We start from the raw sequence: 26,401 nt of genomic DNA, 5'->3' as shown, positions 1-26,401 counted from the left end.
TTTTGAAATATATAAGAGAAATTTTCCTTAATCTAAGATTTAAATACCATTTAAGTTATTGTATTCAATATATATATATCAATGTTTTTCACACACTTTTGAAAATGTCCCTATGTACAATCCTTCTACCTTTAGAGAAAATTTTAGTTACTATTTACCCCCAATTTAAAAAAAAAGTTTTTATTGATTTTTAGAGAGAGGGGAAGGGAAAGGAATAGAGAGATAGAAAAAACATCGATTGGCTGCCTCCTGCACACCGCCTACTGGGGATTGAACCCCCAACCTGGGTATGTGCCCTGACCAGGAATCAAACCGGGGACCTCTTGGTTCATGGGTCCATGCTCAACCACTGGCCCACATTGACTGGGCTATTTCCTTCCAGTTTATCCCAATCTACACAAACTCATTGTTTTGATTTCTCCAACTTACCTGTTTTGTTCTCCAATTTGTCCTCTTTGATGATAGTAGCTCCCTTTGCTCTAGAGAAGAATTTTCTTAAGTCTGATGATAAAATGTCTTGAATTGTCTGTCCAAATGTCTTTTTTTATACGGATACACACCTTTGAGAGTACCGCATGTTATGGCAACTTCAGATCTGGTGCATTTCATAAACAGAGATGTCAGCTGATCAATGCTAGCAGGAATTTACTCTCAGCTCCAGATTTGCCCATCAGAACATATTTCCTTTCAGTAATTACACCCCTTGTGGTCATTTTGCTGTCCAGTGCCCCTAAAAACATGTTCTGTAAGTCTCTGACAATAGCTAGCACATGAGTGGACAAGCTTTTTGTAAAGAGGGCTTTGTGAATATTTTGGGCTTTGTGGGTCTGGTAGTCTCTGTAACAACTATTCAACCTTACCTTTGTAGCACAAAAGCAGCTTAATATTTAAGTGAATGGGTGTGGCTGTTTCCAATAAAACTTTATGGGCACTAAAATTTGAATTTCATAAAATTTTTATGTGTTATGGAGTATTCTTCTTTTGATTCATTTTCCACCCAAACCATTTACCAATATAGAAACCATTCTTTCCCTTGTGGGCCGTACAGATGCGGGCAGTCGGCTGTGTTTGGCCATTAGCCCATACATTGCCAAGCCCTGAGCTTGTAACCTAAAGAAGGAGGTATAGGAAGAAATGGTGACTTACGGACAACTTCAGGACATGCACATACCCAGGGCTGCTTTTGTTACTATAAAAAATGAAATAAATGTCGATATGATAGGAGATATAAATGTCTTTTCTAATGGTAAGTTTAAAATTTGAGTCTAGTCATATAGCAGATTAAAGTTAGTTTTCTTTATGACACATTAAATTTGGAAAATTTCCAAAGGCTATGCAACAAAAATCTTTAATATGCACATTGTAAAAAGGTTAGAACATACAGAAACTGTATAGATTCGTTTGGTATAAAGGTTTCGTTTTAGGGAAAGAACTGCCTTCAAAGACGTTTTTAGCTTGTGATTTTTATTTCTGTGTATTCTGTCCCTACCTGATGGTTTGTGCAGTCTGAAAATGGTAATTAAGAGCTGGAAAGTAGGTTGTCTCTTTCTTAGCATTGCAGTTTTTTATCTAAGATACTGAAGGAGCCAAACTGTCTTCTGTACAGGTAGGGATTACTTTTCTTCTGCTGTAGTGTAAAAATACAGTTTGTTTGTTAGCTTTTGTTGGCATGAAGTAGTGTTTGGACACTATATATTTCACAGTAGACATTCTTTGTACTTCACATTGTGAGCAGTTGGTTAATTTGAAGAACTGTTACTTCTGTTGATCCTCACTATGACAAAAATCAATGTACACAGCACAGTCTGAATTAATAGGGCTGAAACTCATTAGGCCATGAAAATGGTTTCATCAACAGTGAGCCCTTTAAAGACCTTGTCAGATAGTATCCTAAAACATATTCAAGGAAAAATATGCTTAGCACTTAAAATATCTTTTGTTTCACAGTTTATGATCGTCCTTTTTAAAGCCTCCCTCAGTAACTTCTGGGGTTGCTCTTATGTTATATTTAGAGGAAAAAACCCTATATTTGTATGCTCTACATTGAACCACAGCCATTCAAACTAATTACTAATTTCTTTGTAAAAAGCCCCCCTCAGACACTGAAAAGCACTTTATTTCTTTATTTCTAACCTGAGGGTATATACATACATATACAGAATATACATTCTGGCTGAGTTGTTAGATTTTCTTACTCTCTGTTATCATTTTGCAGTTTCAGCCTTCTCTGCCTTTTCACCCCATTTCCTTCTCCACCTCCTTATTGTGGCAATGCTTGGGTGATTCGATATTTGTGAGGTATTCAGGATTTGATGGGTGTGTGAGTGAGGATCAGCATTACCTTCTAAGCCTCCTCTTTGCTCTAATGAAAATTTTAATTGGATTGTGCTGAGGTTAGTCTGTGAAAGGTAGGTAAAGGGTCAAAATGGGAAACAAAATTGACTAATAAATTTTAAAAAAAATATATTTTATTGATTTTTTACAGAGAGGAAGGGAGAGGGATAGAGAGTTAGAAACATTGATGAGAGAGAAACATCGATCAGCTGCCTTCTGCACACCCCCTTACTGGGGATGTGCCTGCAACCAAGGTACATGCCCTTGACCGGAATCGAACCTGGGACCCTTCAGTCCTCAGGCTGACGCTCTATCCACTGAGCCAAACCGGTTAGGGCTTGACTAATAAATTGACTTTCCATGTCAGCTACTCTTTATTTTGGGGTGCAGAGCCCGAGTTTAATTCCTTGTCCTGAGAGTGACTGACTACATGGCTTTATTGAACAGATAGTACTTAATGCCTTTGTTGCTTAGTTTGTTCATTTATAAAATGGAGATGATAGTAGTGCCTATTCTATAGGAACTGTCCTGTATGTGGAGTATTTAGAACAGTACCAGGCACATTGTTAGCACCCAGAAAATATATATATTGTCATTGTTGCCATTCACAGTTTGAATGAAAAACAGCTAATGTGGGTTTTAAGCATGAAAAGGAGGTAGAAATTGAATTTCAGAAAGATTGCTTTCATAGTCAAGGAGAAGATGTGGCTGGCACAGTTGAGCAAAAAGAGGCAAGAAGATCTGTGCTACAGGTTCAGTTGTGTCTTCCCCAAATTCCTATGCTGAAGACCTAACCCAGCTTTGTGACCTTATTTGGAATTCTGGTCATTGCAGTGTAATTAGTAAGATGAGGCCATTAGGATGGGCCTTAATCCAGCATAACTGGTGCAATGGGAAATTTAGACACAGAGATTGACACACACAGAGGGGGAAACTGTGGAGAGGCACAGGGAGAAGATGGCCATCAGCAAGCTGAGGAAAGAGACATGGGAACTGATCCTTGCTTTACATCCCTCAGAAGGAACCAACCCTGTGGACACCTTGATCTTAGACTTTCAGTCTCCAGAACTGTGAGACAATACATGTCTATAGTTTAAGCCCCCCAGTTTGTGAGACTTTGTTAGGGAAGCCCGAGGAAACTAATACAAACAGCTGGGGAGATAATGGGTTTCAGAACTGAAGCAATGGTGGTGGCACTGAAGAAAAGGAGAGATCTTTAAAATGCAGAACCAGTAATTCTTGTTAATGGTTGGCTGTGAGGAGGCAGGAGTAAAAGGTTATTTTGCTTGAGTGGGCGGTAGTGCCACTAATTGATACTGAAGGTACATGAAGAGGAAACGGTGTGTGGAACCTGCTGAGTTTGAGGTGGGCATTATGGGTCTGAAGCTCAGGAGGGGGGTCAGGTCTAGAGATTACTAATTATCAATTATGTGAACAGGAGTTGAGAACATTGGAGGACAAAAAAAGAGTGAGTGTGTGGTGTGACTAGGAGCCCATAGACAGGTCCTCTGACGAATACTCACATTTAAAAGTGGCTGGCAAAGGAGGGTAGTTGTGGGACAGAAAAGAGGAGCTGACCACACACACACACACACACACACACACACACACACACACACACACGCGCTGAGGACTGCTGAGACTGGAAGACCTAGGCCAGTAGCATTTCCCCGCTACATGTGGAGGTGATTTTGTCACAGGGCCCAGCAACCCTCATATAGGTGCTCATATTTTTAGTGCTTATTAAGTGTCAGGCTTTATGTCAAGATCTTATAGGCATTAGCTTATTTAACTCTCATTACAACTCTAAGTTAGGTACTATTATTTACTTACGTGGAAACTAAGGCTTGGAAAAGTTAAGTATCTTGTCTCAGATACACAGTGAGTAGGCAGTAAAGTCAGGATTTGAAACCAGGTGGGCTGACTTCTGAGCCTGAATTCTTAATTACTGTACCAGGATGCATCCTAACCCAGATTCAGGGCTGAACATTTTCTGGATAGATACGAGGCAGGAACAAAGGAATTTGAGGGATGAGGTGCTAGAAAGAGCAGTGGAAGGAAAAAGGAATGTTTAGTACTATATCAGGAGTGATTGTTTGGGACAAAAGGAACAGATCAGTGGACTGCAATCAATGCTCATTGAAAGCCAAGAGGGGTGACAGGAAAGTTGGGCAGAAAGAGAGAGGTCTGAGAGGTCTGAGAACTCTTACTGATGCCTAAGGCTGAATTCCTGAGAACTCAGTCCTTTTGTCATTTTCCTATACCAACCCCCTCAACCTCCAAAAACAAATGAAATAAAAACTTACTGAGATTTTAATGGAAGTAGTTTTAATTAATTTGAGGAATAAGACATAAGACTTTTCCTGGTAGGAACATTATATTACTCTCTTCAAGCCCTCAATAAAATAAATATAAGAAATAAAAAAATGATTTTTATAAGACAAAGTTTTATTTGTTTATATCCTTTAGTATTAGAAAAACAATTGCTGCCGAAACCGGTTTAGCTCAGTGGATAGAGCATCGGCCTGAGGACTGAAGGGTCCCAGGTTCGATTCCGGTCAGGGGCATGTACCTGGGTTGTGGGCACATCCCCAGTGGGAGATGTGCAGGAGGCGGCAGCTGATCGATGTTTCTCTCTCATCGATGTTTCTAACTCTCTATCTCTCTCCCTTCCTCTCTGTAAAAAAATCAATAAAATATATTTTAAAAAAAAAGAAAAGAAAAGAAAAGAAAAACAATTGCTTTTCCTTGATTGCTAATAACATTATTAAATTCTATTAGTTTTGATACTTTCCCAGTTTATTCTCTTAGGTTATTCCCAGTTAGGCAATCAGATTGTCTACAAATATAATAGTCTCTTTTTCATGTTTTAAACCTCGTTTCTTTCTTTTTAAATACATTTTTATTGATTTCAGAGAGAAAGGGAGAGGTAGAGAGAGAAATGCCAATGATGAGAGAGAGTTGATCGGCTCCTCCTGCATGCCCCCACTGGGGATTGAGCCCACAACCCAAGCATGTGCTCTTGATCAGAGTCGAACTTGGGACCCTTCAGTCCACAGGCCGACGCTCTATCCAGTGAGCCAAAGCAGCTAGGGCTTAAACCTCATTTCTTTTTCTTGTCTTTAATTAACTGGAACTTCCAAAAATATGTTCAATAAAAGTGGTAATGGTGTACATCCTTGTTTTATTCAGGATTCCTGTAATATTTCATATTAATAAGGATATTGCTTGAAATGTAGTTTTTAAATCATGTTAAAGAGGTATTTTTTTTATGGAGACTTTTATCAGTTGACTTTTTGGCAAGGCCTCTGTTAACAGAAATATCTTTTCCTCTGCCCTTGTGTGGAGCTCTCACTAAAATAAGGATGCACTTTGAAGACTTCCTGAAGAAAAGGTTCCCAATTAGCCAGGTCTCTGACTATTGCATCTTTGTCATTTAGTTTCATAGCAAGGTAAACTCATGCTAAATCTTGTTATGATCCGGACAGGAGGTGGATAGTCTCGCCTCCAAGAGGAAATCATGACTCTCCAAAAATAGTTTATTTGGGTGAAGTTTGCTAAACCCATCTATATCTGATACATCATTGTCTTATATCTAAAATTAGCCAAATTCCCGGACCAAGGACTACCTCTGTGACACATAATTAAGAGTTTCCAGTACTACTCGTGCCATGAACCCACCGACTGATCTCCGTCTTTGTGTCTTGCCTGATGACAGTGTAGTCATTACCTAGATAGAAGGCTAGGGGAGGAAGGGGATGCTACTTGTCCTGGGCTGTGCTGAGCAGCAGTTAGCTCAAAATGCCTGCTTCCCCCAGGTTTTATTTCATTCTACATTCTGCAGTGTACAGGGGGCGTTTATATGAAGTATGTAGTGGCTGAAGGTGAGCTGGGTGGTTCAGTTCTGTGGCCCACAGTCCCCATCCATGTGCATCTGGTTATGCATTCATGAGGAAGACTTGCTTGTTGGCCCTTTAAGAAGGAAGGAGAAGGGAGGGTAAATTTTATCAAGTTTTCCATTTGCTAAACTTTATCTTTTAAAATACTCTCTTTGATTGTAGGAAGTTTTTTTTCTTTTGTTTTAAATAGTTCAACTGTAATAAAGACTACTGTGCACAAATAATGGGCAAATGTGTGAAAACACTTGCTATTTGCATTTTTGGCAGTGACATGTCTCTGAAGTTAGGAAGTATGAAATACCCTTTTGAAAGAATTGATGATTTCCATACTGAATCTGGAATTTGTTTCCTTTCAGCAACTTCCAAGAGGAGTAGATGAGAAAGTTGTACCTCAAAAATGTTTTTGATTTGTATTTGAATTGTGGGCTTGTCTGTTATCATTCAATTCATTTAGTCAGTTAAACTATATAAAAGTCCTTTGGAACTTAGTACACTATAAATATCCAGAAGACTGCCTTTCTCAATTAGAATTCTTCTTGTTTTCTTTAGGCATTTGCACCAAAAATTATGATAGCCTTAAAATCATCCCATGTGGGTGGAGTTTAGCCAGGCAGAAACCTGACTAAAATACCGTAGAAAGATAAGGAGGTGAGATAGTGGAATGTGTTGGTGAGTATTTGAGAGGTGGCGGGCCTTTGCTGGGTATGGAGTCAGCAGAGGCCATTGGAGCATTTAAGGGCAGCAGTTGAACTTTTCGAGTCTCAGTTCTCAGTTGGAGTAAGCTGGAAAGTGTCCAGAGGATGGGATGTACTTCAAAAATGAAGGTTGTTGACACTTAAGTAAGGGGCTTAGTCTTTGTTGGTCTCTCATTCTTTCCCTCTGAGCTGTACACAATTGACTAATGGTGTCTTTTGTCATGCTCCTTCTGTCACCTCTGTCCTCAGCTATGTCTCAGAACAAACTGCCAGGGATAATTGGCTTCCCCCTACTCCCTTTCTTTGACCCATACTGGGTTTGACACACTAACTCTCTTGCCTTCATTCTTTTCTTATCCAGCTCATTCCTCCTCAGGCTAGACTTAATGTCCATCTTTTCTGCTTTCTCTTTCAGTTCCTCCTCGGTTGTCTCAGGAAAATATTTCTTTCCAAAACTGACCCTGATTATGGCTGGTTAGGTATAGAAAGTGGAGCTAGTAGTACCTGCACTAAGGAAGAGAGCGGCTGTAAATTTTATTAGCACCACGCTCTAACCAACTGAGCTTACCGGCCGCCCGATGGCTGTAAATTTTAAAAGTAAAAGCAAATATCAGAATGAACTTCTTCACAACCCTTGAAAATACCCAGAAGACCCATTTAAGCCTCTGTAATATCTCATCCTTAATCAATTAAATGTTTTTTTGCCTTAGATACCAACATTTAAAATAAATAGAAAATGCTTTTTAATTCCTTTCAAGACTTTTATAGAGCCCTGACCGGTTTGGCTCAGTGGATAGAGCGTCGGCCTGTGGACTGAAGGGTCCCAGGTTCCATTCTGGTCAAGGCATGTACTTTGGTTGCAGACACATCCCCAGTAGGGAGTGTGCAGGAAGCAGCTGAGTCGATGTCTCTCTCTCATCGATGTTTCTAACTCTCTATCCGTCTCCTTCTCCCTTCCTCTCTGTAAAAAATCAATAAAATATATTTTAAAAAAAGAAAAGAAAAAAAAAACTTTTATAGATATTCAGCAATATTATTTTCTACAACTTTTCATTGGAAAATGTATGTCAACCACTTAATGGATTTTAGTAGGTTAGTGACATAGCCTGGAAATATAACTAGTTTTTATATTGTTAATGTTGATAAGAAATAAGGCGAGCCCCCAAAATCAGGGGTCCTGGTAGAAACACAAAGCATACTTGGGAGCCAGACAGCAAGGCAATATCTTTACCTTGCAGGAGGGCGCGCACGCACATGGTCTGGGAGCACACGCACAAACCACTGCACTGCTATTTGTGTTTACGGGTTTCAGTTTTAAATCCCACATATGAGTGAAATATGGTTCTTAGCTTTTTCTGTCTGACTTATTTCACTTAGAATAATGTTCTCAAGGTCCATCCATGTTGTTGCAAATGGCACTATGTTATTCTTTCTTATGGTTGAGTACTATTCCATTGTGTGTATGTACCACTTCTTCTTTATCCAGTCCTCCATCACAGGTCACTTCGGTTGTTTCCATGTCTCAGCCACCATGAATAATGATGCAGTGAACATAGGGGTGCATATATCTTTGCAAATACATGATTTTGAGTTATTCTGGTATATACCCAGGAGAAGGATTGCTAGGTGATATGGTAGCTCTATTCTTAATTTTTTGAGGAATCACCAGACTGCTTTCCATAGTGGTTGTACCATCCACATTCCCGCCAGGAGTGAATGAAGGGTCTCTTTTTTCCACATCCTCTCCAACACTTGTTATTGCTAATCTTGTTGATAATGGCCACTCCAACAGGTGTGAGGTTGTATCTCATTGTCGTTTGTATTTGCATTTCCCTAATTTCTAGTGAGGCCGGACATCTTTTTATATATCTATTCGTTGGTTGCCGGGGTCCAACCCCAGCGGGTCCAGGGGTTCCCAAAGGTGTAGATGGAGTCGGCGAAGAAGGAAGGACACGGAGACAGTGTTCAGTTGATCAGCAGCCTAGCCAGGATCTCCAGCCAAGTTCTGGTCTGGATCTCCAGAGAGGTTCTGCTTAGGATCTCCTGCCAGGGTCTGTGTCCATGTTCTCTTGCTAGGTTCTCCAGGTTCTCCAGCCAGGTTCTGTAGCCATGTTCCCTCACTAGGTTCTCCAGCCAGGTTCTGTCCAGGTTCTCCAGCCAGGTTCAGTCACCAGGTTCTAGTCAGGTTCTCTTGCCAATTTCTGTAGTCAGGTTCAGTCCAGGATCTTTTGCCATGTTCTCTCGCTAGGTTCTGTCTCTAGGTTCTGAGGCCAGTTTCTGTCCAGGATCTTTTGCCATATTCTCTCCAGCGAAGTTCTTCTGTCTCTAGAGAACGTTCTTTGTAGGTTCTGTCTCTCTTGGTTCTGTCTTCTAAGTTCTGTCTTCTAAGTTCTGTGTTCTAAGTTCTGTGTCTTTCTGTCTTGTTACATCTGTATTTATACCAGTTGATTCAATCCTATCAATCTCAATTACAAAGGTTAGGGCGTTTCTTATCTCCATTCCAGGGAGTAAAGATTATGTAGCTTAAGCATGATTGTTCATAGTTAAAGTGATTAATTGACCGCCTGGCACTTAGTTAAGAGGTTTTATTCCCTCCCTAACTTCAGGGAAAAATCCCTACCTGGGGAAACAACCTTTCTCAGAGACCTTGGTTAAAACACATAGTGCCAAGAAGGTGAGCAAACATATTAAGAACAGTATGCCATATATGCCAGGTCCCTTGAAACAGCAAGCATGGACCGGCTCCCGGCAGTTGGTTGTATGTATTCTTGGGAGAGGTGTATTTTCAGGTCCTCTGCCCACTGTTGGATTGGGTTGTTTGTTTGATGTTGAGTTTTCTGAGTTCTTTACATATTTTGGAAATTAAGCCTTTGTTGGAGCTACTGTTCTCAAATATCATCTCCCATATGGTTGGTTGCCTCTTTGTTTTGTTGTCCGTTTCTGTTGCTGTGCAGAAGCTTTTTAGTTTGATATAGTCTCATTCACTTATTTTTACCTTTACTTCCTTTACCTTTGGGGCCAAGTTCATAAAATGTTTTTATGACCAATATCTATAAGTTTGGAACTTATATTTTCTTCTCTGTAACTTATTGTTTTTGTCTTTCACTCTTGATTGGTCACAGAACTTAGGCTCACACTCTTGCACGATTGGCTAATTTAAAGGAAGGGGTTGACCTTTGCTGTTTCCAAATGGCAGCCTCCAGGTGAGCTGCCGAGTCACTGGAGCCGAAATGGTGGCTGCCTAAACTCCGTTCTTTGGCAGAAAAGATTACTTGTTTACTCTCACTCTCACAGTGTAGAAATGTGAATGTTTAATCATGAATCCACAGTGAACTTTTGGAACATATTGAGCCAGTGTTTTATAATTCCACTAAAAAGTAGTCATTTTTTTCTTCTTTTCCTGATTTACCCTCTCTTCCCTCCCTCCCTTTCATCATCACCTAGTCCTGTTGATTCTGCTTCCTCAAGCTCTCTTGATCTTATCATCCTTAGTGCTACATGCAGCCGATAACAGGCTCCCGTAATCAGTTACGAAAGGAAATGTTGCGTTAGATTCAAAACCACCTTAGTTGCTCTCCTCCAGTCTGTTGTCCACACTTAATAGCAAAGGTGACCTTATAAAGTTAAGTCCAATTCTCTCTGCTTTGCTTAAAGCCTTTTGATGGTGCTTGCAGCACACATGTGGGAAGAAGGGAGGATGCAGGATGATAGGGGCCTTATTGTGTCATGTCTTAGGAATCCTACCTTACAAAAACAGGTGCCATTTTAAAGCAGAGTGATCGTCCACCCGACGAGTAAATACGGTTCCCCACTAGCAGGAGTGGAGTGATAGGGTGACCAATGTGTCCCTGGGACTTTCTTGGTTTTAAAATGGAAATTCCTATGTCCTGGGAACCATTTCAGTCCTGGAAAATAAGGACAGTTGATCACCATAAGTGGGAAAGCTAGGAAGAATGTGAATTTTTAAATGTATCCTGCATTCCCTTATCTCTGGGCCTTTGCACCCCAGTCCCCTCTTCCTAGAATATACACTTAGCTAATTGATTTTCATTCTTTCAAGTCTCAGTTAATTGTTCCAGTGGTCTTCAGACTAGCTTACAGGACTGTACTTGCCCAGCATAACACTGGCCACTCTGGACTGTGATTGCTTGTGCAATTAGGAAGGCAGTGCTTCCAGTATAGGTGTGTGTACTCCTGGTGACACAGTAGAGTCACCTGAGGAACTTTCTAAATTTTAAAAACACTTCACAGCTCTTGGCAGCCAAGAAAGGCTAGGAGTGCACTTGAGCCAGAGACACACAGGCTCAAATTCTGGCTTCACCACTTCCATTTATTCAACTGTGGAGTACTTTGTGCCAGGCTCAGTGGCTAGAGGTATAGACAGGAACTAAGGTGGATGGCTTTTACTGCATCCTCCATACCTTAGAGCTTTCCATCACAGCATTGTTCTCTTAACATCAGTCATTCACTCTGTACATCCTCATGGCTTTTGCTAGTTGTATACATACCACAGGCACTGTCGTTTAGTATTTTAAAAGTCTTAACTTTTTGCACTGAAACATACTTACTTTAAAATGAAACCTTATATCACCACTAAAATAAAAAAGCCATGAGTAGAAGGTATCTAAAAATGAATACAACAGAAATAAACTTAAAACAATTTATATAATAAAAGCCTAAGCGATGGTTATGGCGGAACGACCAGTCACTATGGTGCACGCTGACCACCAAGGGACAGACACTCAATGCTGGAGCTGACTCCTGGTGGTCAGTGCACTTCCACAGGGGGAGCGCTGCTCAACCAGAAGCTGGGCTCACAGCTGGCAAGCACAGCGGTGGTGGTGGGAGCCTCTCCCACATCCGTGGCAGCGCTAAGGAGCAGCGAGCAGAGCAATAAAGAGCAGTGAGCAGATGAGCAGTAAGGAGCAAGGGATGTCCGCCTGCCAGCTTAGGTCTGCTCCCTGTGGGGAATGGGCCTAAGCGGACAGGCAGACATCCCCTGAGGGGGTCCCAGACTGTGAGATAGCACAGGCCGCGCTGAGTGATTCTCTCCCCTCCCACCCTCCCCCCTCCCTGCCCCAGTTCACTGATTTTGTGCACCGGGCCTCTAGTACATTTATAAAAATGTATTTATACAAGTAAATTACTCCATGTGAGAAATAGAGCTGTTTATGATTATTTAGCCATGACTATCCAGCTCCATGTCATGCTATTAAGACAGAAATGAGGTTTCTGCATTAATAAGATGATTTAGTTTTTAGTTTTGATATTACTAGTAAGTGGCACCTAGAGACCCATTTCTGACTGTTTAAGCAGTCAGAAAGGACAATGTATTTGCCAGAATGTAATTAAAATTCCCAGAAGAGGTCAGCAGCTCTTCTAGCAGAAAGAAGGCAAGTGTGGGACCAAGTTGCCAAATACCATTGGCTAAGGTTAGGTGCCTCTCTTCTATTCCAGCGAAGAGGTTTTAAGAATCTCTTCGGTGGGTGGGTAGGGGGACCCTTCCAGGCCAGTCCTCTCACATCCTGGGACCTTCTGTAAGTCCTGCAGTGAAGTCTCAGGCTGTGTTGACGGGCTTAGGAAAGCAGACCCTCTGCACGGCTCCCAACTGTTAGGAGAATACAGTGTTAACCTGAGCGATGACTGCATAGAGCAGTGGTCTTCAAAGGGGGGTGCTTCTTCTCCAAGAGTGCATGCACAGGATGATCCACTGGGGTGCAGGAGAAACACTGGAGCTCCTTTTTTTAAAATGTGAAATGGTGTATGTAAAAACACTGAGCCCTTCTTTTCAAGAGCAGAGAAGAGACATTTTAGGTGCTTGTAGGAGAAACCTTAGGAACAGAAGAATTTTTGTATTATTAATAGCTGAGGATAAAGTATCAAACTAAGAAAATGCCCAGTGTCCATCCCACACCCTGTCTGTGATCCTGCGATGGAGCAGTCATCACTTTCTCATGTCACCCAAATCAGGCAGCCTTGGCCCCGAGAATGGGGTTTGGCCAGCCTCATCTGTAGCCACATGCCCCTCCTTACCTTAAACCTGACTCCAGTCTCTCTGGTCCAGGAGGAGGCTTCAACCTGGGGCAGGTGTAAACCAGTCACTCAACCTCCATCTTATTCTTCTGCAAAGAATGAACGAAGACTTGCCACTCTGCTGGGTAAAAACACCTATAGACATTGATCTTATTCTGATAGTATTCGGGGTATCTTGATAGTAATTCTTCTAATCCTGGGCCATGACCTTATATTCCTCCTTGTGGTTCTTCACCATGTAAGCGTACCCAGGCTATGAGGTCCCGAGACAGTGTATTTCCTTTCTTTTCTGGGAGACTGGCTTCTGCCTCCAGGTCATTTAGCACATAGGGCTTCTGCACAAGCTCCTGAGGCCTCTCTCATATGTTCACCTCCCTGGCCTTGATCTTTCTCTTACAGAAGGGCACTGCCTTGTTGGGGTCCATAGCCAACCCCATCTCCACCAGGTTCTGCCACATGGATTTGGTATGGTCCCAGGCATGTTGGATGTGGTAGCACTCGATCTGCAGGCCTGCCTTTCCGGAAGCATTTCGGTTCAGGAAATAACCGAACTTCTGCCTCTGGGTCTTCCCCCTTGGCCTGGGGCAGTGATGGTGAACCTTTTGAGCTTGGCGTGTCAGCATTTTGAAAAACCCTAACTTAACTCTGGTGCCGTGTCACATATAGAAATTTTTTTATATTTGCAACCATAGTAGAATAAAGATGTATATTTTTGATATTTATTTTATATATTTAAATGCCATTTAACAAAGAAAAATCAACCAAAAAAATGAGTTCGCGTGTCACCTCTGACATGTGTGTCATAGGTTCGCCATCACTGGCCTGGGGCATCATGCTGACCACCACACAGGTAACTCAAACTCAGCGCCTCTCACTCCCAGAACCAAAAACCCTTAAACTCTTGTTTTTAAATTTTAGTAGCCTGGGTATACTTCATGTACAAATATACATATTTTGGGACGTGTGTTGCTTTTTAAAAAATATATATATATATTTTTATTGATTTCAGAGAGGAAGGGAGAGGGAAAGAGAGAGAGAAACATCAATGATGAGAGAGAATCATTGATCTGCTGCCTCCTGCACATCCTACACTGGGGATCAAGCCCGCTACCTGAGCATGTGTCCTGGCTGGGAATCGAGCTGTGACTTCCTGGTTCATAGGTTGACGCTCAACCACTGAGCCATGCCGGCTGGGATGTGTGCTTCTTGTCTACTCTTGGAATTACACAATTATAAGAATATCCCTATAAATGGTCTCTGAGGCCGTCTCTGACCTTTGACCTTTTTACTAGTACCTCTTTTCCTACTACTCCCAAATTCTATTTCTGCCCCTCTGGCCTTTTTGCTGTTTCCTGAAAGGCTACAGAGCACCAGCCTGTGCCCTGGTGATTCCCTCTGCTTGGAATGCCTTTCTCCAGAGATCCACTTTACCCTCTTGGCTAACCTCCTCATCTCCTTAGGGTTTGCTAAAGTGTGTTTTCTCAATGAGTCCTACTTTGACCACCCATGTCAGTATTGCAGCTGGTGCTTTGCCCCTTGCACACTCTTAAAAACAATTTTTTTTATTCCTTACTTGAGGATATTTTTCCCCCATAAATTTTTAGAGAGAGTGGAAGGGAGAGAGAGAAAAACATCTATGTGAGAGAGACAAATCAATTGGTTGCCTCCTGCATGTGTCCCTATCGGCTGGGGATCAAACCTGCAACCCAAGTATGTGCCCTTGACTGGGAAGAGAACTCGCGACCCTTTGGTATGTGGGCTGACACCCTAACCACCAAGGCTTCTCTCACACACTCTTAATCATCCTTTTCTTGCTCTACTTTGTCTTAGCATTTATTGCTTTGGGATATGCTGTATGCTGTTAATATGTATTATATCTGTTGGTGATTGTTTGTTTCCCCCTGCAGAACATAAGATCTACGAGGCCAGGACTGACTTTCTACTTTGTTCACAGATGTGTTCCAAATTCTTCAGAACATTGCCTGTTTAATACATTTTTTGTTGAATGAATAAAGCATCTGGCACATGGTAGGCTCAGTAAGTTCCCCTTAATGAGTGAATAAATTATTTAGGAAAATTGGAAATACAAAAATATCTAACATGTTTCCTGCCTTGAAATAGCTCCATGTAACAATGGAGACCAATATATAAGAAAATAATTTTAAATCTGTGAGAATTGCAGCAGTAAATTATGTGGGGAGTAGAGAGGTGGGATTAAGAGTAGGATTAACTCAGTGTGGAGGCACTCTAACACCCATCTGAAAGGGATGGTCTAAATGTAAAAGCTTTAAACATGTAGAAACCTGCATAAACCTGAATTTGTTTATCTAACAACAGAAGCCCGGTGCACGAAATTCCTGCACGGGGTACGGTCCCTAGGCCTGGCCTGTGATCAGGCCATCTTCCCTGGCTGCCCACAGCCAGCCCCACCACCCACCCCCAGTTCTCCGTTCGCCATTGGGTGATTGGAGCCTGCCGGTGGGAGGGAGGAACCAAGAGGTCGGCTGTTCTGCCTGCTTGCCAGCCCTTCTCCCCCCCCCCCCCCCAAACCCACCCTGGTTCCCTGTTTGCCATTGGGCAATCAGAGCCTGACGGCCAGGGGAAGGGTCCGAGAGGTCGGCTGTTCCTGCCCGCTCACCTGTCCTGCCCCTGCCGCGGGTCACCCTCTGTGTGTGGGGTGACTGGCGGGGCAGGGGCCTTGGCCTTGTGCCACCTGTGTCCCCCGCCACCCACCCCCGGTTCCCCATTCACCATTGGGCGATTGGAGCCTGCTGGCTGAGAAAAGGGACCTAGAGGTGGTCAGTGCACCTCATAGTGACTGGTTGAGTGGTCGTTCTGGTTGTTTTGCTGTTAGGGTCAATTTGCATATTACCCTTTTATTATATAGGATAGAGGCCTGGTGCATGGGTAGGGGCCAGCCAGCCTGCCCTGATGGGGGCCACGGATTGGGGTAGGGTCCCCGCTGGTGGGCAGGGCCGGCCAGGGCATGTACGTTCTGGTTGCTTTGCCATTTCGGTCACTGGGCTTTTATTATATAGGATGCTTGTATGTAGAATGGACTTTGACCAAGATTACTAATTTATTTTTTGTTTGTTTTAAAGAATTAGATTAATAATAGTCTGCTCTTAGAGAAAGATTTTTTGGGCATTTTCAAATTCAGCCCCCTCTTCCCAGTCCCTGCAAGCTATTAACCAGAAAGAAAAGTGCTTTTCATGCTTAAATCACCAATTCCTAGTTTCTCTCCCCCTGTTTCACCCTGTACTTTCCATGCCTCAGGCAAGTCTGGGTTATCTTCAACCAACTGATCATTCCCTAAGTGTTTACTTCTTAAAACTTACTATGTACCTAGCACTGTACATAAATAAAGAGCAGCATCTCTATATGAAAATATGTGTAGAGGTGGAAATTGCTTACTAGAAACACAATGATCTGTTTAAAAAAAACCCAAACTCTTATTCCTTGGCCAATTAAATGTCCCCTCTCCCCAGTGGTAATCATTTAAATTAGTCATTTAAGTGTTTTGAAAAATGTGAGTTTTTAATCCATTAACTGTGGTTAGTCCTACATTTACTAGTTCAGAGAAAATAGAAATGAGGAAAATTATTTGAATACAGTACTTGTGACCTTATAGAACCCTTTCTTTGTTTGACATATCTTCCCTCTAACTTGAATTAAGCAGATGGCATGTATCTATCATTTGTTCTTCTCTCTGTATTATGTTAATTGGTATTATTTCAATAATTTCATTAGTTCTGCTTTGGTAAATATATAGTAGAAATGTATCTGTCCTCCCTCCCTCCTACCCCTCCCCTTCTCCTTTGGTTTCTAATACACCTTGGGTCTCTTTGGATATTTAATAATACCTTAAGGGCATAATTTAGGAATAAAAAGAATAATTTAGTGATGGATCATTTCATTTCATCAAAATCTATGGCCAGAATGCTTAGACAATAGCACTTTGACATTGTGTGGCCTCTGTGTGTCTCCATTGCACTCTCAGTCCAGGGGCATGACTGGGGAAGGGAAGGAGTTTGCTGCTGAGACGGGCATTGCCTGTTGTGATAGATGCTCTGCTTGCAGGAGCCAGTTGAGCATCTGTCCAGATACACTCCTCTTCCCTTCATATAAATAATGCAGCAGTGGCTGGTAACAAGGATGAAAAGCAAAATACTGATCTTCCTGCCCCCCCTCCCCCCACTTTTATAGAGTGATGTACTTTGTAAACAAATAATGAATTGGGAACCTTGCTGATGGGGCAGTTTAGGCCCAGGCTGATTGCTTTAATCAGGTTCTTAGAGAGTCCATGATGGAACTCATGATCACAATGCTAATACCTAGCATTCATTGAGCCTTTTTTTTCCCTCCCTCCCTCCCTCCCTCCCTCCCTCCCTCCCTCCCTCTCTCTCTCTCTCTCTCTCTCTCTCTCTCTCTCTCTCTCCCCCTCCCTCCTTCCCTTCTCCTCCCCCCCACCTCCCCTCCACTCCCCTCCCCTCTCTCCCTTCCTTCCTTCCTGTTGTTAGTTCTCATCCGAGGATATTTTTTTCATTGCATTTTGAGAGAGAGAGATGTGAGAGAGACACCTGGAATGGTTGCCTCCTGCACTCGCCCTGACCAGGGCCAGGGATCCAACTTGCAACCCAGTTACATGTCCTTGATAGGAAATCGAACGTCAGTGTGTAGGCCAATGCTCTAACCACTAAAAAAACATCGGCCATGGCTCATTGAGCATTTCTTGTGGGCCCAGCACTCAGTGCTTTACTCAAATAATTTCATTTCATCGTCATGAAAACCTTATGTAGTAGGTATAATTATTAGTCAACATTTTACAGATGAGCATATGGAGACTTGCCCAAGATTACTGTTAGTAAATTGTAGAGCAGGAACAACCCTGGCCATATGACTCTAGAGCTGGTGCCCTTTACCACTTGGCAAAATTGCATGAAGACTGGGAAGCCATTCAAGAGCTAGGGATGAAAAGGTGTGCCTGCTCTTGGAGCACCAGCTGAGGAGAGCATCACTCACAGTTCAGAATCGCCTTTAAAAATACACAGGACTACACTGCAGCATTGGTGAAATGAAACAAGTTTTATCCCAGAACTGAAAAAAATTTCAACTGTGTCTAGTTCATTGGCCGGCACCATTACTTTTTTTTGTCATGAACTAAAAGACATTCCTGCTTTGTCCTGTCTAGTTGCTTCATTTTCTGAATTTGCCACTCTACCTTGTGGAAACAGGCACACTGCCTCAGCTGGTGGGGACAGAAAAGCAGCAGCGGGAGAGATTGCATTATCACCTGATGTTATTTCTTAAGATCTGTAAAATTCTAGAAATCTAACAGCTTTAAAATTTATACTTTTAGGAATTTATGTGAAAAGCTCATATTTCCTGAGGTAAATTGATTATTCTTTCTTTCATGCGTCATACTTGCTCTTATTCTTACGCTCACATTGTCTCTGAGCAAAATAATAGAGGATATAACAAGGATACTATTGATAAAACAGATGTTTTTTTACTTTGAAATTGCATGCACTTATGGTCTTGTGTGTTAACCACTCTTAACAACTGTGTTTACTATTGAAACTGGAAATACAGACTTTGATTATAGTTTAGCCAGCTTTTCCTGTACTGCTCTCCTGTAAATGGATTATTTTTAGTTTAAATTTTTTCTGCAAGCCCTTTCCCACTACTTAATTGACTCTTCAATCATCACTTGCAGTGCACATGTCAGCATTCCCATGGATGCTAAACACACAGTTTTGTCGGCACAATGGCAGTTTCACTGTGAATTACTGGACTCTTTCTGTTGCTTTTAATATTGGAGTTGGGTCCATTCTGGTCCTACCAGTTCTTTAATGGAAAATCTAGGGAGTGTTATATCTGTCTCTGGTCAAAGTTTATCTTAATAGCTCTTAGTGGTCATCATAAAATAGTCCATCTGAAACTTAACAGATTGCAAATGAAATAGATATCCTAGTATTTGTTTTGCTGCTGCCTAATGATACCTCTATTTGAGTCATTGAATACTTTTAAAGCATAACCTTTAAAGTGTGTTCTCACATCTTAATTTGCCACTTGGCACATTTAGTTCTAACAAACCAGAGCAAATTTTGTTTTATGAGAAACTGCTTGCCAAGCTTTAATTTCTGTCTTCTTAGAGGATTACTAATGAACTTGCGAAGTGTTTATTGACAAAACAATGGCATTAAAATTCAGCAGTATTCTCAAACAAAGACAAGGCATGGGGTTTGGGAGATACTGAAAAATACCACGGTTAACCTAATGATAAGCTTATAATTTCGCCTCTAACTAGTATTTGGAAATATCCTCAAGTTTCCTTTATTTTATCCACCTTATTCTCTTTTTAAAAAACATTTAGCTGATTATGGAACATAACTTTGAATAAACAAATGGGTAGAATGCTAAGTATTAAAATTTTAAGTTCTTTGAAGCTAGATAATATATTTATATTTCTGCTTTTATACTATTTATCTTTTTTTATTATTATTATTATTAGTTAAGGTATTACAAATGTGTCCTCATCCCCCCCATTAACACCCCCCCCCCCCCCACACACACACACTCATGCTCCCATCCCCCTGTTGTCCATGTCCATTGGTTTGGCTTATATACATGTATACAAGTCCTTCGGTTGATCTCTTCCCCTTACCCCCGCCCTCCCCTACTTTCCTTCTGGGGATTGATAGCCTGATCGCTGTTTCTCAGTCTTTGGGTCTGTCCCTTTTCATCAGTCTATGTTGTTCTCTATAATCCACAAATGAATGAGATCATGTGGTATTTATCTTTCTCTGACTGGCTTATTTCACTTAGCATAATGCTCTCCAGTTCCATCCATGCTGTTGCAAAAGGCAAGAGTTCCCTTTTTTTTTACCGCAGCATAGTATTCCACTGTGTATATGTACCACAGTTTTCTAATCCACTCATCTGCTGATGGGCACTTAGGCTGTTTCCAAATCTTAGCTATGGTGAATTGTGCTGCTATGAACATAGGGGTGCATATATCCTTTCTGATTGGCGTTTCTGGTTTCTTGGGATATATTCCTAGTAGTGGGATCACTGGGTCAAATGGGAGTTCCATTTTTAGTCTTCTGAGGTAGCTCCATACTGTTCTCCACAGTGGCTGCACCAGTCTGCATTCCCACCAGCAGTGCAGAAGGGTTCCTTTTTCTCCACATCCTCTCCAACACTTGTTGTTTGTTGATTTGTTGATGATAGCCATTCTGACAGGTGTGAGATGATAACGCATTGTCGTTTTGATTTGCATCTCTCGTATAATTAGTGACTTTGAGCAGGTTTTCATATGTCTTTCGGCCTTCTGTATGTCCTCTTTCGAAAAGTGTCTATCTAGGTCCATTGCCCATTTTTTTATTGGATTGTTTATCTTCCTTTTGTTAAGTTTCATGAGATCCCTGTAAATGTTGGAAATTAAACCCTTATTGGTGGTATCATTGGCAAATATGTTCTCCCATGTAGTGGGTCTTCTTGTTGTTTTGTTGATGGTTTCCTTTGCTGTGCAAAAGCTTTTTATTTTGATGTAGTCCCATTTGTTTATTTTCTCTTTAGTTTCCATTGCCCTAGGAGCATTATCAGAGAAGAAATTTCTTCGGCATATGTTTGCGATTTCGCTGCCTGTGGATTCCTCTAGTATTTTTATGGTTTCCCGTCTTACGTTTAAGTCTTTTATCCATTTTGAGTTTATTTTTGTGTATGGTGTGAGTTGGTGATCTAGTTTCATCCTTTTGCATGTATCTGTCCAATTTTCCCAACACCATTTATTGAAAAGACTGTCTTGACTCCATTGTATGCTCTTGCCTCCTTTGTCGAATATTAATTGGGCATAGTGGTTTGGGTCGATTTCTGGGGTCTCTATTCTATTCCATTGATCTATATGTCTGTTCTTGTGCCATTACCAAGCTGTTTTAAGAACAGTGGCCTTGTAATACAGTTTGATATCTGGTATTGAGATCCCACCTACTTTGTTCTTTCTCAGGATTGCTGCAGCTATTCGGGGTCTTTTTTTATTCCAGATGAATTTTTGGAACGTTCGTTCTAGATTTGTGAAATATACCGTTGGTAATTTAATGGGGATTGCATTGAATCTATAAATTGCTTTGGGTAGTATGGACATTTTGATGATGTTGATTCTACCAATCCATGAACACGGTATATTCTTCCATCTGTTTATGTCTTCCTCTATTTCTTTTTTCAGTGTCCTGTAGTTTTCAGCATATAAGTCTTTTACCTCCTTAGTTAAGTTTATTCCTAGGTATTTTAATTTTTTTGGTGCAATGGTAAATGGGATTGCTTCTGTAGTTTCACTTTCTGTAAGTTCACTATTGGTGTAAAGAAATGCCATGGATTTCTTAGCATTAATTTTGTATCCTGCTACATTGCCGAATTCATTTATTAATACTATTTATCTTTTAAAAGCTGTTTAGTGATGACTTTTTTCTCATTTATGCATACTAAAATTATAGTGATTGAATTTATTATATCACTAGAAGCCTGGTGCATTAAATTCATGCACGGGTAGGGTCCCTAGGCCTGGCTGACGATCAGGGCCTATTGGGGCCTCCCGGCTGCTGGCCAGGACCTTCCTTCCCCAGCTGCCAGCTGCTGGCTGGGGCCTACCCCCTGCGCGCCCGTGCGCGCTCCCCCCCCCCCCCCCCAAAAAAAAGGGCTTATCAGGCCTGCCGGCTGGCAGGGGTAAAGGACTGTGGGAGGTCAGCTCTGGGAGTGCACTGACCACCAGGGGAAAGCTCCTGCATTGAGCGTGTCATAGCGTCTGGTTGACCGGTTGTTCTAGTTGTAACAGTCGCTTAGGCTTTTATATATATACTAGTAGCCTGGTGCACAAAATTTGTCCCTCAGTTATTAAACATTTTACGGCACAACACTGACCACATTGGTGGTGGTGGTGGTCTTGTCAGAATGTGTTATATTATGCAGATGAAAATCTATTTAAACAGATTTGATGTAGATATTTTCAAAGATGGAAGAATTGTCCCTGTCAACTATTTTAGTTGATTCATATCTTCAGTAATTGTCATCATTGCAAAGTTTTCAGTCCCTATTATATGGATTGCTGGATATAATAGGTCACGCGCTGTCCCTGTCCTTTGTAGCCTTTGTTACCTTAAGGACTCTTGCTGGGAGCCGGTCCATCCTTGCTGTTTCAAGGGACCTGGCATATATTGCATACTGTTCTTAATATGTTTGCTCACCTTCTTGGCACTATGTGTTTTAACCAAGGTCTCTGAGAAAGGTTGTTTCCCCAGGTAGGGATTTTTCCCTGAAGTTAGGGAGGGAATAAAACCTCTTAACTAAGTGCCAGGCGGGTAATTAATCACTTTAACTACGAACAATCATGCTTAAGCTACATAATCTTTACTCCCTGGAATGGAGATAAGAAACGCCCTAACCTTTGGAATAGAGATTGATAGGATTGGAGTCAACTGGTATAAATACAGATGTAACAAGACAAGAGAAGACAGAACCTACACACAGAACTTAGAACACAGAACTTAGATTGAGAGAACATGGCAAAAGATCCTGGACTGAACCTGACTACAGAAATTGGCAAGAGAACCTGACTAGAACCTGGTGACTGAACCTGGCTGGAGAACCTGGACAGAACCTGGCTGGAGAACCTAGCGAGGGAACATGGCTACAGAACCTGGCTGGAGAACCTGGAGAACCTAGCAAGAGAACATGGACACAGACCCTGGCAGGAGATCCTAAGCAGAACCTCTCTGGAGATCCAGACCAGAACTTGGCTGGAGATCCTGGCTAGCCTGCTGATCAACTGAACACTGTCTCTGTGTCCTTCCTTCTTTGCCGACTCCGTCTACGCCTTTGGGAACCCCTGGACCTGCTGGGGTTGGACCCCGGCAGACTCTAGTTTTCCATTTATATGTTTAAGTACCAACCTTACCGGCTTAAAAATGTAAGCTTTTAACACTGCTCTCTCTGCTCTGTATCCTTTTGATGAAAAGTGGAGTTGGGTTGCAGCACAGGAGAGAAATTCAGAAGGGGAATATTGAAGTAATGACTACAGTAGGAGAAGAGGGAACCTGTTTCCTTGGCCACAGGCGCTGGCGCCCTGGACCACAGGGCTGGTAGCTTCTCCGGGTGGCTGCAGCCTGGGACCTCTGGCCGGTAGCTTGTCCATCTCCTGGGTTGCAGCCAGCCCTAGGCGCTGGCGCCTGGACCAAAGGTGGGTGGCTTCTTCTGGGGGCTTCTTCTTCTTCTGTGCTTCCAGGGAGGGTAGTCAGTTAAGTGTCATGCAAAAATAGGCATCACCAATCGCAGAAGCCGGGTGTGGGGCAGGGAAGCCGTGGCCGGGGACGCTGGCAGCGGACACTTCTCTGACCCGCACCCGGCTTCTGCGATCGCCCCTGCACCCGGCTCCTGCGGTCACTGATTGCAGAAGCCGGGTGCGGGGCAGGGAAGCCACGGCCGGGGCGCTGGCGGAGGCTGCTTCCCTGCCCACGCACCCGGCTTCTGCGATCGCCCCCGCACTCGCTTCTGCAGTCACCCATCGCAGAAGCCGGGTGCAGGGCAGGGAAGCACTGGCCGGGGATGATGGGGGCGGCCACTTCCCTGCCCCTGCATCCGGCTTCTGCAGTCTCCTTCGCTGTCTGTGTCGTGTCTGCTTCCCTGCCCCACCCCCCTAGGCTTCTCCAATCACCCGCTGGTGGCAGGGCAAAGGTGGCCTCCAGGGCCGACCTTTGCCCTGCTCCCTGGCTCTTGCCTGCGCCTGGGTTTCTGATCACTGTCTTCCATCCTTCCCCTTTTGCCTCCCATCAGTGCGAGTATGCAAATTAACCGCCATCTTTGTTGGCAGTTAATTTGCATATTGCCCTGATTAGCCAATGGGAAGGGTAGCAAAGTTACGGTTAATTACCATGTTTGTCTATTATTAGATAGGAGATATATATATATATATATATATATATATATATATATATTTATTTCTTGTGATCATTTCCATGTTTTTCCTTTTTAAAAAAAGCACTTAAGATTATTATTATATAGTGGCTAAATTTTAAGAGTCTTGCCAGCAGGTGGCAAAATATAGTACAACTGCTCTATGAAGAAAAAGATATTTCAGTTCTGGTGCCTGCATTTACTTAAAATGATTGACTGCTTCTTTCTCTAGAATTTTCTTTTTTTTAAATTTGAAGTTCTGATATTTACAATTCTGTTTACCAGGTGACTGAAGCACATCATAAAATGCTAATGGGTATGTGTCAGTGAATTTTTCAAAAGAAAATGATAAGGTCTTTTTTTCTTTTCAGGAGTTAAAAATTCGTCTCTCATTATTTCTTTGCTTAGTTTTGTATTTTTCTATATAAATCAGCTTCACATATTCTAACAGAACTATAGAAAACTCCTCTTAGCATAATTAATGATATTAGGGAGTCTATAAATCATTCTTGGTGGTATCCCTCCTGGACCGGAACCCCTCATCTTGATTTAATGTCTAGATCTGCCACCTTATCACTTTGGGCATCCCCTTAAAGATACATTTTCACAGATTTTTGTTTGGTTCCTTCTCTTGTTTGTGGAGTTAACTTCCTGAGAAATAGTACATGAGAAATGAATGTTTTGAGGCTGTGTATATCTTTAAATGTCTTTATTTTATATTTATACTTGATTAATATTTTGGCTGGATATAGAATTTTAGGTTGGATACTGTTTTTCTACAAAATTTTGAAGCCATTGCTCTGTTGTTTTTCAATTCCCAGGAAAGAAACCTCACCATTATACAGTGTACACTAAACTAAAAACCAGTAGGGCCCTTTTTAGGGTTAGTTGTTATTAGAGTGGTGCCTTTGAAAGATAAGGAAGATGCTGAGTGTTTAAGGGAATGTCATTTTGCTCTCATATGAAAGTAGCTCAATTCCCTGTAGGAAATGTGTAGAAGGTAAACATTTAAAAAGTTTAAGGTAGGTATAGTAGGTACAAACTATCAAATAGTAAATCACTTTGATTTGTTTCCCTTCTTGACACACCTTGTGGTAAATGACAAACTGTTGTGGTAATAGCCCTTCATGTTCATATTTTAAAGCACTTTATCTTGATGTGATTTTCCAATCAGTGCCCTTTAGAAGCCAAATGGAACTGTAATTGATAAGATACATATTATGACATTTATATTTTTTCTTACCTTAAAGTTTTCATAATATAACTTTTAATTTCATATGAATTGGAGTTCACAAGTGATATTGCCATTCTTTTTTTTTTTTTTTTTAAATATCTTTATTGATTTCAGAGAGAGGAAGGGAGAAGATATAGATAGAAACATCAATGATGAAAGAGAATCATTGATAGGCTGCCCTCTGCACACTCCCTACTGGGGATTGAGCCTGCAACCGGGGCATGTGCCCTCGACTGGAATCAAACCCTAGACCCCGCAGTCTGCAGGCTGACGCTCGATCCATTGAGCCAAACCAGCTAGGGCTACCATTCCTTTTGATAGCCTATATAAACAGGCTAACTAAAGACTAGAATTATGAAATTGGATATTTTGAAACAAATCTCTTTGTTGGATATGTTACAGATTTATTTTGTACTCTAGTATAACTAAAACGTTTAAGTAATATCTTTCAAAGCAGAACGTAACCATTTCATTGGGGATAAAATTTTTTTTTTTTAGTTTAATCTTCATTGATGTGTGTGTTTGTTTTTTAAATTGATTTGAGTGGGAGGGTGGGAGAGAGAAAGAGAGAGAGGCGCACATCTATTTGTTGTTTCACTTATTCATGCATTTATTGGCTGATTCTTGTATGTGCCTTGACCGGGGATCGAACCTGCACCCTTGGTTTATTAGGCCGAGGTTCTAATCAACTGAGCTATCCAGCCAGGACCTGCATTGATTTGTGTGTTTTCTTAGCAAGAATTTGCATTCAAGAATGATTGTCATTCTAATATATGATTAAAATAATTAATCTTATTTAATAATCCCACATAACAAACGGGTAATATGCAAATTGACTCTAATGGTGGAACTACTGGTCGCTATGATGGGCACTGATCACCAGGGGGCAGATCTCAATGCAGGAGTTGCCCCCTGGTGGTCAGTGTGCTCCCATAGGGGGAGCTCTGCTTAGCCACAAGCCACGCTGACGGGAGCCTCTCCCATCTCCTCGGCAACACTAAGGATGTCCAACTATGGCTTAGGCTTGCTCCCCGGGGTTAGTGGGCCTAAGCCGTAGTTGGACATCCCCCAAGGGGTCCCGGACTGTGAGTGGGGACAGGCTGGGCTGAGGGACCCTCTTGAGTGCATGAATTTTTGTGCACCAGGCCTCTAGTTTAGTATAATGATAAATGATATAATCCGTATAAAACATGTATAAAATGGCAAGTATCAATTCTTAATCTAACTGTTAGTTGTTGCTAGGTGGCTGTCTTAGTATT

At 41.8% G+C, this 26,401-nt stretch overlaps 1 protein-coding gene and 1 pseudogene across 4 annotated transcripts in view; one reads left to right on the top strand and one right to left on the bottom strand.

The window, feature by feature from the left end:
- The window catches only part of RERE (arginine-glutamic acid dipeptide repeats), a 403,197-nt gene that overhangs the window by 71,202 nt on the left and 305,594 nt on the right, over positions 1-26,401 (top strand). The gene's annotated exons all lie outside the window — the stretch shown is intronic.
- LOC118677710 lies at positions 13,027-23,520 on the bottom strand (annotated as a pseudogene).

Source organism: Myotis myotis, unplaced genomic scaffold (assembly GCF_014108235.1).
Source record: "Myotis myotis isolate mMyoMyo1 unplaced genomic scaffold, mMyoMyo1.p scaffold_m19_p_2, whole genome shotgun sequence".
Lineage (NCBI taxonomy): Eukaryota > Metazoa > Chordata > Mammalia > Chiroptera > Vespertilionidae > Myotis > Myotis myotis.
This window is presented reverse-complemented; position numbering and strand designations above follow the sequence as displayed.